The sequence below is a fragment of the Rhea pennata genome, chromosome 5 (genome assembly GCF_028389875.1).
Source record: "Rhea pennata isolate bPtePen1 chromosome 5, bPtePen1.pri, whole genome shotgun sequence".
Classification (NCBI taxonomy): Eukaryota; Metazoa; Chordata; class Aves; order Rheiformes; family Rheidae; genus Rhea; species Rhea pennata.
This window is the reverse complement of record NC_084667.1, coordinates 6485981-6504698: the sequence shown is the minus strand read 5'-3', so window position 1 is coordinate 6504698 and position 18718 is coordinate 6485981.

The following is an 18718-nucleotide window of genomic DNA, read 5'->3' as shown; positions in this document are numbered from 1 at the left end:
AATGAATTAAAATGACTGCAGGGAAAAATACCTGCTTACCTACATGACAACCAATATGAGCACACTATATTTCAAGAGCAAAATAGGAAAGTTTAGGAAACAGTTCATCTAATCCGATTCAATTGTCTACTCTAGGATGAGATGCTCATTTTGTTCTTCAATAATAAATCATCTGAATGAGTCGGTCAGATGCAGAGTTATGCGTTTTGTTTAAGATGAATCACCCTCTAACTACTACACTGCTCAACATCCTGAAGAGCTCTCATGCAATAGCCATGCTCTGAGTATGTTTACCATATGTGGGCAAAAATGTTTAATTAAATAAGATTGTGTTCTCATATCTACATTTAATAAAATAGTCCAGAAGCTGGAGCATATACTCACAAAAGTAGGAAAAGCTGTTTCTGTTCCATCTTCAGCATGATAAGGAGCACATACAGATATCTCAGGAAACAGCTTTACATCTCAGGCTGTAAAATAGAGGAGACTAGTCTTCCTTTAAATGCCCTTTTCTGTACACTATTTCAGTTTTTATGAGCTTAGAAATCCTTCCTCCTTGTGGAGGAAGAGACAGAAAGGCGACATACCTGGAAGCAACTAATTTACCTAGGTAAGTTCCACCATCTCTACTGCAAATAAGCTGGTGCAACTTTTCATTGCTCCCTTCCAGAGTCATGAGTCAGGAACATCTGAGCGCAGATGCAAAATAGAATTTTGGAATAGTGAAAGATGCATTAACAAATGTGAAGATTGCATTTTCTTATTGGATTATGGCAGTGATTAGCCAAGAGCTGTCTACTGAGGAGACTCTTCCCTCAAAATGTGTCAGTTAGCTGGGAAATGACATTTCTTCCAGGCTTAAATTTCATGGACAATAACTCAGAGTTTGATAAGGTCTGGTGTTTTCTTTCTGTACCAGACTCCTTGACAGAGTAATGTCAGGCAGCTGGAGATGTGGCTATGGTCTCATGTGGTATAGAATGGCAAAAATACATAACGCCTAGTAACTGCAAATCTCCAACTTCAAAGTAACCCAAACAAAGTAATTAGAGCTAAAAAAACAAAAAATTTTGTCAGTCAAAAAGACAAAAACACATACACAGACCCAATTCACCATAGTTCCAAACTTAATTGTGCAAGCTGTTAAAACACTTACGAAATATCAATAAACTAAACTCAGTTTTACTTTTTATAGCCTCTGTTTTGCTGTGCACACACTTGTTTGTTAGTTCATTTACATTGTAATGAGTCTTAGAGACTTAAAGCTTTTCATTTTCGCTAAATACAACTTACAGGCATTATGCCTACTAAATTGAGAAGAAAAAGACTTCTGAAAACTAGAAAAGAAAAAGAAGTTTTAGAGCTATATGATGTATGGATGCAAACCTTCAATTTAATCTGAAACTTTCTAGATATTTGTAGGAAGAGGAGTGCATGTTTCTGCTATAGCTGAAAAGATTCTTTATTGAAATGGCAGCGTTTATATGATATGATTTGCTGAATCCAGGCAATTACTACTCTATTGAAAATATACAATTACTGTTTAAGGCTTGAGTCCTATGGAGAAGATCACTTACACTGTCCTAGAGAAAACATCCCAAAACATCTCAATTTCTTTCAGGAAGATTATTAACCTATATAAAATTTAAGCAGTTCCTCCATGGGAGAAGACAACAGCCAGTAGAGGGTCTCACTATGTTTTTCTCTAGTGAGGCTGTCCTTACTAACAGAGTCCACTAGTAACACAGAATGGTGTAGAGCTCCATCCTGCTGGAGGCTTCAGGGCTTTTTTCTTCTATGCAAGGTTCACTGGTCCAGTTTACAGCATGGCTTTAAAAGCAGTTTTACAGATGCCCGTGAGAGAGCAATGCAAAAGCAGGAATGCATGAGCAGGAGTTTCATCAGTGCTACCGCTAGAAACCCTGTGCTGAAGTTGCCTAAAATTGAGTTTATGCCCTTATGCAGGTAAACCAAAGGAAGAACAAACAAGTTGGAGTCTGTGAAATTTAGAGTTCTTCTGCTAATATTATTGTTATTTTTGTAAAAATTGTCTCTAAAACTTTTTTTTTCTTCTTTTTTTGGTAACTCTATACCATTGCTAAATTATAAAAAGTAGATTGTGACCCAAAAAAATTCTATGGCTGATGGTGGGAGATATTCAATCTTGTATCTATGTATTAGGCCAAGTTTATAACTGTACTCTTTGAACATGACTTTAAAGATGAATGTTTTTAAAAATTTTTGATAATTGTTATGGAATATAATGATGAAGTGGATACACAAATACATATATGATATATACTTGAATATATTCACCTTTGATGTTAAAATGTATTTTTTTTTTTAGTTTTCTGTGTATTTATATTTTAAGTTAGTTTAAAAACATTTCTGAAGTATAAATGTATGTATCACTTTTAAAAAAGAAATGTAAATTTATAGGTTGTTTATCTATGCAGATCAGGTAAACCAAATTTATCTTGTATTTATATTATAAATATACTAGCTGCAACATACATATGAAGCATTTTATAAAAAGCATTTTACACAATTGCATTGGGATTTATATTTTTTCATTCTTTTACACATATATGGATATTACTTTTTCTAGAATGAATTTTTTAAGTAAAGAAGTTTTAAAAGGTTACCTGGGATACTCTTTAATGGATAATGACGGATAAAGCTAAGTAGATGCTAAGAACCCCTCCTACATGAGGCCTTTTATTGGGTTACACTGCTATCATGGTGCTGATATGTTACGTTATATTAGAATCATAATTTTAAAATAATTCCCAAGTTCATATTGGATGAAATCTCATCCTAAAAAAAGGCAAAGGGAGTGCTGCAAATCATTTTGAAGATGCTATGATGGCTTTCATAAATGAATAAAGTAGTGAAAGAATATAAAATACTCTAAACATTCATCATAATCAATCACTCATTCTGTATGTACCATGCCTGTAATACTCATTTTGATGTTTTCATTTAACTTGTTATTTATTTCTTTATGATAGTATTTAATGCTAGTATATAATAGTAAATATAATAGTATTTAGTACTATCCTGAAGATATGAAAATCGGTAAACTGAAATCATAACTTCTGAGATTGTGATGGCTTATATGTTGATAATAAGATATATATTTTAACATGAGGACTTTGCATTATTAGCATTATCAGTCTAGAGTTGAGGATATCATACATGTGATTCTAGTAAATATTCAGAGCAGCCAATACTCTATACAGCAGAGTATATATGTTCCACAATTACTCAGAAGACTTCTATTCTCAAAATGTACCTCTGAGCCCAACTTCTGTCACCAGAATTTTTTTAAGAAACATCTAGAACTCTGTTCTTTGCAGCCTGTGGTACAGTCACAAGTGAGGCCCTCAGGTAAACACTACCATTAATATTTGTTTGACCAATCCCAAAAGAAGATTTTTTCTAAGTCAATCTTTTCTCCAAAGGAAAGTTCAGCTTCTATGAAATTTCCCTTTCCAGTGCAAATCTGTTTTGTTTATGGAATTTTATTTGTTTATTTTGGGCTTTTTTTGAACAGTTCTTTCTGCCTCTGAAAATTCTTATTTTCAGCACTGGAAGATTTTGATATTATCTTTTAAAGAGTGAAGATAGTGTCTTGCATTCATGTTGCATATGCAGGCCTCTCTGGTAGTTCTGACATTTGTTATAGACTGATGATTAGGCAGTCACAGGGCTTTGATTTTATAAGGACAAATCTACAGCCTGAACAATATAGTATGTCCATATGAAAGACTCACCAAATAATCTTACCAAAAAAAGCCATCTCAGGACTGAACTTGTTCTTCTAACAGTCCAACACCAACACTCCACTATATGAAAATTTAAAGGTGTCCTTTAAATTGGTCAAGAAATGCGTTTGCAAAACTCTTTTTCTCAAGTTTTCAGGTAAGTATTTGTTTTCAGAAGCTAGGTACTTAGTTTTCCACTTGCAAAAGGACTGTGAATTACTCTATCTCTGTTTATCACAAGCATTATTGCCACCTGCAAATTCAGCAGTGACAAAACTTTCAAGTTAAGACATATAAATTCAGCTTATCCAAGTTACTTCTGATCCCCAGAAGGTGTCTGTTACCACAGTACAGAGTAATGTCTACAGCAGTAAGTTTGATTTTTATCTTCTGACCTTTTAAACTTTGCTTATAGTGCTGTTTTCCATTCTTTAATCTCCTGGATCTTTTCTCCTTTCCCTAATTCCAGTCCTCTTCCAAGTCACCAAAGCTGAGTCACCTTCTCCTCTTAGATATCCTTTACTGTAGATAACCCATCTCTGCATCACAGACTAAATGAAACCACAGGAGTAAACTTATTATACTGTTGCCTGTTGGAGCTGACACAAAACTGTCACGTCTAGATTATCACTATCTAAACCATAAGTTTTCATCCTCATCCTTTTTTCGGCTATAGAGAATTCTACGTCTCTAGATGTTAGAAAAACTAACAGTTTTTAATTAGTCTTTAGAATTTTTTGGTTTTAAAAGAACACTTTTATACGGAAAAGTCTATTCAAACATTTGCTCATGTTAACATTCTGTCCGCCAGCACTGAAATGGAGACTATACTTTACCCTACTCCTATCAAACAATAAATATGCTTTAAACTTAAGAAAAGAACTAAATTTAAGCAAAGATCTTTACAGAAATTTTGTATATAATGAATTTTAACTTAGTTAATTATGAAAGAGCTTTATGTGCTCACAGAAATGGTACTATTATCATCACAAAGCAGGAAGATAAAGATGGATCAATAGCAGTAAAAAATAGTGGATGGCCATAAAGAAAGTTTGAGACAGCTCAACCTAGAAACCATTTAAATTTATAGTTCTAACTATTAAAAAATGAAAGGGATGCTGATTATGTAATTGAAATGAGAAGAGATATATGTGCTTAAATGCTTGTGATTTCCACACCCAAATGAGCATATTCCAGCCAGAGAAATGTATCCGCATTTCTCTTAGTTTAAGCTCATGAGTAGCTTTAGGATAAGAATTTTTGTACAAACTGTAGTCTTAATGTCTACTAGATTTCTATAGGAAATAGGGAACTCATATATTCTTCTTCAAAATGAACACCACTAATGGAGTGACAGTCAGATGCCACTGACGAAACATATTCCTGTCTTGCATGAGAAACGCTCTAAATCTCGGGAGCTGCCTGTCTTTAAAGCAGACTACTAGATCTTATTCTGCAGCTGGAAACCAGTATGAGTAGAGAAGTCAGGTTCTGGCATTAAGTCTACAAAGGTCAAGACTTTAACCCTACATATGAGTTTGAGCATTTATCCTTTGTTGTATTAAAGCTACAAGGAATTCCTCCTTTGGGGAATTGCTCACTTACAACTGCAACATAACAACAAATTAAGTCAAGTGGTGGCTTGTTTTGCAAATTCCAATGTATATAAAGTGTTTAGTTTTCCCTCTTCTTTTTTTTCTCCCTCTTTTCAAGAACACACAGTTTAAGGAAGCCTGCTAGTCCCTTTCAACAGTAAATACCTTGACAGACTTCCTCTGGAATCCAAACAAGGTCCAGGTTGTTTGGGTGGATATGAAGCATTCTGATGTTCTGGTGAGATGTATTCAGAGTTAAATGCTTCCAAGAGGAATTCTTATGAGAGAACTACAACACAATAACAAATGTTTGAATAATTTTGGGTAGTCGATTAGTTTTAAATCTGGTCTAAAACAGGTAGTTGAGGCTATCTAGGTTTAATACCTATCAGTCCAGCGTGCACTGCAAGCATCATCCAAAGGCCTGACGCAGCCTTATTCTGTCATGAATACATAATAAATAACTGCTTTTCTTCTGATGATGCAGATAGTCTAAATTGTGTAGCTTTATTCTTGTTAGAATTTTCTTTGTCTATATAATTCCTGGGAAATCAATGCTCAAAATGCCAACCTGTTTATCTAACTCAGCTGAATTACTTGTAATGGGAGAGATGGAGGTTTCATGTTTTGGCTAAGAAAGTGTTCTTGTTGAAAACAGAAAACTTTGGTTTCAACAAACTGACATACTCCTAATGAAAGGTTTAGGGTGTGAGAGTGAGTGTTAAACAGAAAATTGGCAAACAGATGTAATCACAATCTGGCCTCCACACAAAATGACAGTCTGTCACCGGATAGAGCATTAATCCAGGAGTCCAGGATGTAAAGCAGTCCTACTGACAAAGGAGGCTTTTCATATGAACTCTGTCCTATACTGATTTCTATGCTTCTAATCAGAAGTTCAGTATTTCCTCTCATTTGTTAAAAACTGAGATTATGTTAAATAATCAGAGTCTTAGTGAAAGTAGAATAATCAGCAGGAGAGTAGTAACACCTAGCAGATAATTTACCTGTGACAATAATAGAGCAAAAAAAACAAATTTTAAAAAACAAAGGAAAAGCAGAAACTTCAGCATTAAATAAGAGAAGTAAAAAACTGTATTTATAAATAACACAATTCTCACACACTGAAATAAGACTAAATAGGAAGAAGTTATTATCATGGGAGTTATTATCAACTCCCATGTCATAGGCTGAAAAGAATCAAATATATATAAGTAAACATGTTTGAGAGCCACATTTCCATAATCAAAGTAAAATTAATATGTAGTTAGGTTATTATAGTTATTGTATGTGTGTACATATATGTGTGTGTATACATATGCATCTATATATAGATAATATGTCTATAGGTGCATGCACATCAATAGATATACGTGTACATGCATGTCTACATATGTGTATTTGTATATTATATACATGAATGTGTACACACACATACACACATAGGTATACTTTTTCATCAGCTTTTACTACTGCGATGTATCTTGAATTTCCAGGATTCCAGAGAAATTTGACCATCCTAATGCAAGAACATATACATGATCAAGAATGTATTAATGCTATTTTGCCCCACTCTTGGAAAAATATCAGTAAGAAAATGTATTTTAAAAATATTTTTTATTCTTGATATGAAAAAGCACATCCTGACGGATGGTATGCATATGACCAGGTTATGTGAGAATATACATGTCACAAAAAGAATGGGCTGTCTAAGAAAAAATGCACTGGGGATGGATGGATATTCCACAGAATATATGCAATAGTAAAGAAAACAGAAACGTTCTGTGGGAAAATCAGTTAATCTTATATAAGAACCACATAACTTAACCAAGCTCCACTCAACGGTGCAATGTTCCTTTTCTTCAGAACTGAATACACAGAATCGATCACTCTGATGTCCAACTAGTTAGATAAGTACTTTCTTATCGTCATTAAAATGAACTGTGATTCGGTATCTGATGTAAAGATTTGTTGATTTTGTTTGGCTGGGCCTTGGGAAAATGGGTCAGAGAACTGATAACAGGAGAAACAACTCTTGATTATTTCCTCAACAGTTCACAGAGCTTGTTTCAAAATTTTCAGTTTTGAGCCATTTTTCAAAAGTAACCAAAATGCATTCAAATTCATAATCATTTAAGACATAAAACCTTTACCATTAAACAGTACAGTAATAATTTACTACAAAAATGCAAACTGCATCCAAAATAAGAAAGTCTGTTAAAAATTAAAAGGAGTAATTGAAAGGGTAAGCTTTTTGTAGAAAGGCTCTAGATTGTTTAAACCAGTATGAGAGAGATTCATAAAAGGTATATTACCTCAGGAAAAAAAGGAAGAAAAAAATACATAGAAAGGTACATGAACAGTTAAATAGCATTGCAAAAGAGCCAGCTAAAAATAAAAACTGCTGTTTAAAAAGCAGAAGTTGCAACCAGATGAAGACAATTGAATAGAGCATAAACTCTGACTAAGTCCAGGTGCTATTCACTTAAGACTTCTAAAGAAATCAGTGAAATTTCTGAACAATTAATTTGCTTTACAGCCTCTTGCTTAAATCGTCCTCAGCATCAAGGTAACAAAAATAATAATCTTTTTAAAAAGGCTCTGACTGAGATCCAGGTAACAGACCAGGAAGCATGGCACTTGCACCTGTCAAATTAGGACAAAATATAATACCGAGCAGAGCCAGTGAATACATGGGAAAATGTAAGGCATCAGGGAGGAGTGCCTTACTTTTGTAGATTTACTCAAGTACTAAGCAAGAAAATGTATAAAATGATTAGATTTTTGTTTCTTGTTTCTATAACCAAAAGGCTTGTGATAAGGTCTCTTATCAAGAGGTCCTCTTAGAGACAGCAATCTGTCATGAAATTCAAGATATTAGAGGCAAGGTCATTTCATGGATCCATCATTGATTTAGGAGTGGAAAACAAGGAAAGAAATAAATGGTCAGCTTTACAAAAATGAGAGGGAGGGTTTTGCCTCTGGAGTTCTGCATAGATGAATGCTGAAGCTTTTACTACTCAAAATATGCATCAAATATGTATAAGCAAAAGCTAACAAAAGCAAACGTTGACTACAAATAGTTGTGTAAGGATCTGACAGTACTGAACAGCCAGATAACAAAATGATACTAACAGAGCTAAAGAACACTAACAGACATATCTTTTGTGCCCTGATAATTAACTTCCTCTCTTCTCCCCCATCTGTTGTTGTTGTTGTTGAGCTGTAATTTTCATTCAGGACAAAAATGCTTTCTTCGAGCAAAAAGCTTTGAATTAAATTTTCAAGGAAGGTGTTATTATCCAAAAGGTTTTTCAACAAGCTTAATTCTTTCTCACTTATTCTCTTTCTTTTGAAAGATTTTTTTTCTTTTTTATCTCTAAGACTGTACTTGCATTTTGTTAGGATTTTTTTGTTTTGTTTGTTATACAAATGAAACCTATCTGAAGCTCCATTTGCTCCATCTCCATTTGCTGGAATAACTTTTTTTTTCAAATTGAAAATTTTTTTTCCTCCTCTGCCAACACACTAGGAAACTGGCTTAGGCAACACGGGGGAGCTGTGTCCCAGCGCCAGAAGCAAACAAGCAGGGTTATGACTCTAGAGCTACACTAGCAGATGGAGCTAGAGTTCATTGACTATCAGTGCTCGAGCTGCACAACCTTCTGAGGTGGAAAGAGGCTGCTACCATCTTCGATCTGCTGATCTGGCCGTCCATAACAGCTCTCAGAAGGAGACTTGTATTTAAATCTCCTTGGCCTGAGAAGGGCACCGAGCCCTACAGTCTCCCTGTGTGAGTGCTAAGGGTTCCTGGAGAAGCTCTGGAGACTTCCAGCAAGTTGCAGATACCTCCCAGGTTAGGCAATATTCCAGGATGGAGTAACGCCAAATGCCTAAACTGCCTTTAATCTCACTTGAGACACCTAACGGATCTGAGTCTGCTGAGTTAAGAGCTGCTATTTTTCTCATCACCTAAAGAAGGAAGTTTGGAAGGGTATTTGACTCCACCATTTTGTTTTGTATATACCCCCGCATTTTGATATCTGTCTCTGGTACAACAGCCGTAATTCTAGACCCGGATGGTTTTTTTAGCTTAAATCCGCTCACAGTTTTATAGAGATCCAGTGATTAATCCTATCTGAGGTTTTTACCTTCCTTTGGTGTTTTTCACTGAGCTATACTAGCAATAAGGAACAGACAGAGCAGAGAAACAAAAATCTTAGTGCAAGGAAGGAGAAGGGAAAAGGCTGAAATAGCTCATGCAAAACTTACATCAGTGCATTGATTAAGTCTTCGTAAATTCAGCAGATATAGTCGGTGATTATAAATAATCTTTTCTTTTAATTTACACAATATGGCTATTATCCTCCAACCATTCAGATACAAATGCTTTCCAGGTTTCATATGAAGACTAGAAGGGAGGACACCAAAGTCACTTTCACAGTATTTTTTTAATTAAGATTTTCTATAGACGGCATGCAAGCCATTAGCACGTTTCAACACACAAGACATGAACAAGGTCCCGAACCTGCTGAAACACTTGGAAAGAATTTTAGAAAAGCAGAAAATTTTAATTATTAAAAGGTTATATAGGTGGTTCTGCTCTGTTTGTCCATAACATTCTCAATATGGTGTGATTGTCTCAGCGCTCTAAAACACAGCGGCGGCGGCGGCAAATTGTGCCACTAACACACTAAACTAGAGTGTTTTCTAGCAGTCAGCTAATTGGAAAATTGTCATAAAGTGTAAAGCATGTACTACGGGCCCATATGATATCAGCCTATGCCAGCACCTCCCTTGCTGCTTCCTCATTTGTTACATTTTTCTTTTCACAGCCACTGGTATTCATAAACTGATCTCACATATACCCACATTTTAGTCAGTTTGAATGTTCTTTTATACGAAATGAACACAGTATTTTACGGTTAATCATCTTTTTATACGCTTTACTCTTAATGCACATTCCAGTGATTATAGAATGCACAATCATAATGATAAAGGGTTGAACATGTAGCCTATAATTTATATGAACTACATTACCATGTAGAAAAATTGTTGAATATGCTGTGCTATATTATCTGTTACCATGACTGCCCTTGCAGTAGTTTCTTGGCTGCAATTTTTTAACTACTCTGGAGGTTTAAAGTTAAGCATTATAGTTCCAGCACTCCCTAATGAAGCAAATGAGTATCCAAAACAAGAATTCTCCAGTCATAGCTAAAGAAAGAGTTATCCTTTAGGGGTAAAATACAGTATCAGTTTTATAGCACACAGCAGGAATTGACATAGGTAAAATGTGGCATAAAGAAGCAAAAGAATGAGCCAAAGCTGAAAACTATCCAGAACTGGATTTAGCCCATTATTTTTATACAGATAGATGAGATGGTACCTGACCACAATTGACAGGTTTTGTGCTGTATATCCTGAAAGTGGTTTTGAACCTACTTGGAATGCTACTTCCCATGTTACCAAATCTATTTCCAGCTGCAGTTAGGTGTTATTTAGATTTCTAACCTCAAAGCAAAAATATTGACCCAGCCATGGCCTTCTTGACTTATAAAAGCTGAAGAGACCACAGCATATGGTGGTCCCACAGCAACCACTCAACAATTTTACTGCTCAACAGATGAGTCTTACTTTTTCCATATCTTTTCATTTGTTTTGAATTATTCCATCTTGCTAACATTCTGTAAATGGTCTGTGTGGTGTCCAGCCTTTTTCCTCAACAGTACAGAGACCAGCGCTTTCAAACATCAGGTGAAGCATCTTTGAACTGCTTACACATTATCTTCAAGAACAGCTTCTTCACCTTTGTTCACATCCTTATCTAATTTAACTGACCTTGAAAGCCTGGTCATGTTGATCTGCTTAATCAAGAATTGGCAAATATTATAAACGACACACACCGTGGATGTACTAAATCTATGCTATTGACATCTTATTCACCTTCCTATACTGAAGATCACTGGAGCTTGAAAATAGCCCTGAAGAAATTGCACAAACAATAGGAAGCTGGTGTTACTACTATTCATTTTGGCAGGTCGTATAGAACAATAATATTGATTTGTATACTACAATTATGAAAAGAGGCCTCCTTTTACTCAGAATGTATCTGGAATTTGTGATAGCAGAACAAAAGACTTTCCTCTATCCCTGCTGGGAGTATGGCACAGTGAGTTTACAGCAAATTTGACATCTCCATGTCATGATCATTTTGACATAATCTGCATTTCCAAATTACTGGGAGACCTCACTGTAATTTAGTGACTTAGGCAAGCACTATCTCCATTTTGAATGACTTAGCAAGAAAATATGCAGGAGAGATGGAAACCGAATGAGATCAAGTCTTGTTCTAATGGCCTTTTCACTAAATCATCCTTCTTGGTCTTACAGACATGAAGCATCTTAGATCTACTAAAATCTAATTTAGATTTAGTGTGCTGTGTAGTATTACAGTATTGAGAAATGTATAGTATATAGTATTAAAGAAATATATAGCATTATGTAACTCTTGCTTGTAATGTAGAAATGTGAGTACAATATAACTAATGGTTTACGCTTTTCTTTTTTTTACATTTATATTTGAAGACAACCTGAAGAGTCATCTTTCCCACTCACTGCTAACTTCAGTGGAAGCTGAATACATTTATGCCAATTTTGAATTAAGTTCTCTATCTTCATTTTCAAGTGATTAGCATGCTTTTGTGCTACTCTATTAATTGCAAAATCAATCAAAGAAGCTTTTCATTCTTTTCCCTTTTTCTAAGCCAGAGACATTCTCCACAAGGAAAACAAAGAGCAGTTCTACCTCTTTTGTCTTGCCTTCTTTCTTTCTTTCATATGCTGTCCATTGTCCAATCTAACTTTCTCTTACACTTTCTCTGTGGAAAATAGATATGTCCTACTCACAAAGTAGAAAACCTATGCAATGAAATTGTATTCTACTTCCTTAGCAAAAGATAGCCAATATTTTCTTTCTTCAAATGGAACAAGTAATATTTCCATCATGCTCTACAGACAAAATTAAAAATAACAAGTACATTTCCCCTTTATTATTTTGATGATGGTTACTGCATATAGCCAGGAAATCCCATTAAATGTTTGTTCAGCTGTTCTCATTTCACAAAACGCTTTATCCAGCAGAAGTCAGAAAAAGTGGTGCTTAAGTAGAAATAGATATGTAAAAACATCAGCTTAGATTCTGACAGATGTTCCATCAGGTTCCTCAGGTTTGATGTTAATACCTCCATGTTCCAAACTGCACATGAGCAAAAACACGTCAGTTTTTGTCAATGCAAACTCTCACATAAGTACCCACAGTCTAGAGTGTCCTCTGCTTACGGTCCTGTGGCGTTAACCTGAGTCCTACACAGCACAGAGCAGCTGCTGGCGCTTTCTTTTTAAATGTAGTGATTGGCATATAGAGTAACTTGGTGATTAGTGGAAACACTATAACAAAACTAAATCACCTTTTGCTTTTCTCTGCCTAAGTGTATTTGAACTTTGTTTCCCATCTGACAAAATTCCCTGAATGGTGAGATCTCTACAAGCCACAATAATTTACTCTTCTTGTAGTTCTTCTGCTAGCTAGATTTAGTGGAAGTAGAAAAGAAAGCAAACATTTTCTCAGATTTTTCCACAGAATAGCATCAGAGCCACATACACTAAAGGTGGTGTCCATGACTCAAGGGCTCTGTAGATTTAAAGAAACTTAGTAGAAGGTGTTGTTTCATATATGAGATTACAGAGCTCTTGGAACAAAGCCCATCAGTCAGGACTTCTCCTCCTGGACTTCTCATAATCAGTAGACTAGAGAGTCCCATTTAGCTTGCTCATTGCGAAGTCACTAGAAGTTACACAACGTTCAGCATCGTGGTAAGTACGGTCCTCTGTGCGGCTCAGTCCGGTGGGTTTGCAAGCCCAAGGGACTGTATGCATTCTTGAGCACCATCTAGTGGTATTTGCATGGCTTACAGAGATTTAGATCCCCTCTGTCGCAGATCTTCGTAACATAGGACATGGCTTAAAATATAAACATCCTTTGCGTGGTTAAACCCTTTTCTTTTCTATTGACGCTAGAGAGTAATTTTCTCCTGATTGTGCAAGGCAGAAAAGAAAGCCAAGCTATTATGGCATTTTTGTTGGTCTGTTTCCAGGATGTCTATTTAGTTAAGAGACACTTTGCTTTTTGGTTTTTTTGAAAAGGAAAAATTAAAAATGGCTGAAAGCTTTCTCCAAGCAAAACAAGCAAAATAAAAGAAGAAGAAACAGTATGAATGAGAAATTTTGTACCTGGAAGTGGAAATTAACTGAGAGGAAACCTTCCCCTGAGAAAACATGAGTTGTAATTCATAAACAGAGTCTAGTACTAGTATATAAAAACTTCTGAACCAGTGACTAAAAACAACATTTGTCAGAAATCTGATCTATAACTTAATTTATATACATTTCCAGCTTTGTTGCTATTTCCAGCTATTTTTCAAGACAAAAATATAAGGAAGTTATATAAGCAAGTTGATACCTTAACTGCAGACTTGCAAGAGATCCAATGAAGTAGGATATACTGTTTGATTTAGTTTATGGTAGTTTTACAGATATATTTGTCTGCACAATTCTCTTCATTGGAGTAGGGATATGGTTGTTTCCTTCCTAGGTATAGTCTGTTTTAATAATCTCAAAATGGCTTAGTCTTTTAGAAAAAAATATGTGAGGATAGGTTTAACTAACAAGACAAATAATCTGTAAATTAGTTAAAAAGCAAATTTGGCTTCTTCAGAGTCGTTTTTCAGGCAAGCAAGTGTTCTGTGTGTGGCGAGATGCTTAGTCTACTTATAAACAAAGTCTCTTTTCTCTGTTTACAGTTAAGGTTTTCTTCTGTCCAAGGTAATGAATTTGTGATATATTCTAATAGTGAGTCACTTAAAATAGTCTCTTTCCCAAAACTATACATTTAACAAAATTAACATTTTTATTTTTATTTTCCTTGCACTTTTTATTATTCCTTATGTAATTTAATAACTGTAGGTTTATTTTTATAATTAAAAAAAAAAAAAGACAACCCTGGGAAAACATTGATTAGTTAAGCTATGTCATTATTTCTTTGAGTTAAACTGAGCTAATTGATTTACTTTTCTTCTTTTTATTCTCCATCAATTTTCTCCCATCCTTGAATAGTAGATTTGTATACCAATTTAATCCAGCAACGTTCATATTATTTTTCTTCCTGTAAAATTTATAGGAAAATAAAAAATACTAAGAAAAAAACTTCAAAAATCATATCATTCTATTATACAAAGCACCAAATTTTCAAAAATAAACACATTCTGCACTCAACTTCATACTTTATATAGTGTTTGCAATAGGATCTTACCTAAACAGTCTTGAAGAGGAGTAGTAAATGCAAGCCTCCAAAGCCTCTTGCTTTTTGCCTTTATTTAGGCGCTGTTTTTAAAGGGCTGAATATAGCTGGAAGTTCATCAGAATCTGTCATTATGATAACATGCTAAAATATATCTTATAGCAGGAATAATCTTTTACTTTAATATTCTCATGTTATGCTTGGAGAGAGTAATTTCTGCACATGAATAGGAGCCCCTTCATGACCCTAAAAAAGTCTCTTTTCTCAAGTACAAGAAGGAATCCGTCAATTTTTTCTTGCCATAATTCCTCTCTGGAATGCCATAAGACAGCTCTCTTGTAGGGGAAAAGATATATACAGAAAGGGGATACAATAGTCTCTGTGTTGGAGTGAAAGCCAAAAGTTACAGGGAAAATAGGTCTACCAAATATATAACAATATTATTCCTCCTGCAAAGACCTTTTATTCCTTAAAAGAGCCTGCTAATATGAGGGGAAGAGAGGAAGACAGATGTTTCCTGGCAATCCGTAGTCCGTGGATAACTGACTTGTCAAAGTCCATCATTTCCCTGCTCTCTTCTGGGGAAACAGCACAAGCTTTCTGAAGTTCTCCTGCACCAAGACTTTACATTACAGGTGTTCAGAAGAGTAGATGTACAGGCCACAGACATGAATTTTTTGTTATTACTGTTACAAAAACAAATGTTAATGCCAGAATTTTTATTATTTTGCACAGATCTGTTTTATGATTACGTGCACATAGAAACATCCAACTGAACTGATGAGCTCCATCAGAAGATATAATAGAGGTGTTTATTGTTTCTATTTCTTGAATTTTTAGAGGTGTTTTGCTGGTGAGGCAAACTAAATATGGATTCTTTTAAGAAAGATTTTAATGAGCTTTTCCCTGACTTTGAATGTGGTAAAAATGAAGAACATACGAGTTTTATTTCAACACTCTTATCCTTGTTAAAAAATATTTGCAGTCATTTGGCTCATTGGTCGCTACTTCGATACTTGAGAATGTACGTGCACTCCTTGTGTTGAGACTTTCCTGTTTGATGTAAAAAATGAAGTTCTTCATTATCTAAATTGGCCTTTCATTTCAGGTACCCTAATTTCAAGAAGCTGGATAGAAAGCTCCTGAGCTGCCCAAGGAGCCAGCATAAATTTCTCCAGGGCACACTGTCATCAGTACACCTATCTTAGCTAACGATCTCATTTTACTACTCTAGCTTTATAATGACTGATCTCATTAGTTTCTTTGCTAGTCAATAAAAAGAGCAAGTCAGTGAGAAAGATGATGTGGTCTATAGTTTGTCATAAAATAAGAACTAAGGGGTGCCCAGGTAAAAGTTCAGGCAGCACACACAAAATGAAACAAAAACCTCATGCTCAATCTATGAAACTTACAGACTATCAAAGATCTAAAAAGCTAAGTTCAAAAACTTAGCAGAACTAAAAAGATAAGTTCAAAAAGTGATTTGATAAATTCCTGCAGGTTATCAAGAATTGCTTGTTATTAAGCATGATAAGATGGATGCATCTTCTCAAGGAAGAAATCTCCAGACCATTAATCATAGAATGGTAAGGTTGGAAGGGACCTCCAGATCCATTCAGATCATCTAGTCCAACCCTCAGCATAGCCCCTTACAGGGATTGAACCCACAACCTTGCCATTAGCAGCACCACGCTCTAACCAACGGAGCTAAACCTGCCAGATACTCCAGAAGGCACAGCAGCAGAAGGATCATTAGGTGCTAGTCCTATATCTTCCAGTCTTTCCTTAAACAGCTGGACATTTACAGAAATAGTATATAAAGCTCACTGTACAACACACTTTGTACTAGCCTAAGCCAGTGCAGCTCCTTCTGTCATTAAGATCAGACAAACTGCCATATAGAGTTGAATGTCTGTAAAACATTGATTTAAACTCGCGCTTATGTCCTCCCTAGGCAGGACATCCTTGTCTAAACTTACAATGGTCATGGCTCATTCAGTCACTTTATCTCTTTCTGTGCAACTGTTCATCCAGAGAGGTGTGTTTACCTCAGACACATACGCACATGTCACAAGATGTTAATTTGAGACCACATAATGATTCATATTTGTCTCAAAAAGATCACATGTGTTAAGAAAAAAAATGATCTTTTTCATTTGTCTGGTATTGCTCTTAACAGCTGTCATTGGTAGTAGAAATATTTAACCATTAATCTAGTAACCATTAATCCATCTGTGTGTAAGTACTGTTCTTCCCTTTCTTGGCTTTGATGCTTAAGTACAACAACATCAGAGAAAATGTGATCTGAGTAATTTCTATTGTCTAGATATGGCGTCTGCCATTATTTGTTTCAGCTTTGGAAAGGAGATTATTTCAGCTAGCCACATTTTAATCCACACAATAAATGTTATAGGTAAGCATAAAAAGCTTATGTAGTTCAATACTTATCTTTTATTAATATTCTCACTATTAGGCCCATCGACATTACTAGAGAAATTAATCATTTTCATGTTTCAGAATAATCTTCTTCTAGAGTTCCTGACAATACATAATTAGCTCTACTCAGATTCCTTGTAGACTGTATTTCAACTTCAGCACAGCGGAGGGGCTGCTGTTCTGCACATTCCACTTCTTTGAACAGTTGTTTGATACCACCGATACTATCATTCCTTTGTGTGCCCAAATATCACGTCTCTTGGAAGCCCAGGGTATGCTAATTAACTAATGGAAAGAAGCAGTAGCATTTTCAGTAGATACATGTAAACGGTGTCTTCAGGGAAAAGGTGGTTATTTATGATTTTTTCTTGTAGACAACAGAGTGTATTGAACGAAGGATATTTGTTATGAGAAAGCCGGGGTTATGTAAGATGGTGTCCTTACAGTTAAACTGGTTTTTATTGAATAATTCCCAACCATATTTTGTTGGAATAGGGGCTGGTGAAAGACAAATTCTCTTCAGTGTTGAAGAACTGGTTTCAGTAGCTTCAAAGTAGCCCTATATTACACAACAGTTTTCAGGTGCTCCAGGCTCCCAGTCATGAAGCCAAGAGCCTGGAAACTCCGTTCTGCATCTTGAACTCCCAACAGTTCCAGTATAATAACCTGGAAGTTAGAAAGTCTTCTGGCTTCTTTAGAAAAACAAGTATATCAGCCTCAGGCAACCACAGCCACAGGAAACATCATTTAACTATGGAAGAACTAGTTTCAGTGACTGCTAAACAATATTCCTTAGATTGTGTTGCCTGTGAGGTGTTTTTGAAAAGCAGAACTCTCAAGTTCAGGCCTTAGAATTGCCATCAGCAATTCTAAAATTTCTAACTCTAGCCTGAATAGAAAGTGAAGAGTAGAAGAAAGAAGAAAGAAAAGTCACTTCAGAAAAAAATAGGAACAGCTGACTTTGAAGGAAAAAAATAAGCAGGAATTGTATTTGTGTTTCATGGTGGATTTCCAGGAAAATGAAAACTCAAAAAGGATAAACTATTGTAACGTATTTCTGAATAGGTACAAACTGTTAGAGGGGGAAGTGAATATAAGCCACCATTTATTGCTTAAATTTGGGATTCCAAGATCTCTTTGTGACCGAAGCACTATTTGTCAAAACTAGAACAGTTCTATACAAAATGGATTATTCCCGTCTATAACAGCTTAACTGTTCTCTGTTGATAATCGTCATAGTCTTCACTGTGTGAAGACAAAATATTTTAGCCCTTCTCATCAGTGACTCTTTTCTGAGGATGGAAGGTCTTGTAGGACTGATAATTAGTTGACAGAGGAGCACCCCAGAACACCATTGATGCAAAATTTGGTTGAGAAGAAAGAAAGAAGAAAAGTGAAATGTTCAGTTATAATAATTCTCTTGTGCTGCCCAGGACAGAACAAAATGAAAGCTATCATGTATATAACCTATTTAGAATAATCTGGGAAATCCTACTTCTAATGTCCACTTTAATAAATGGTATCTCAAGAGCTATCCACTTTAGCCATCTATATGGAACAAG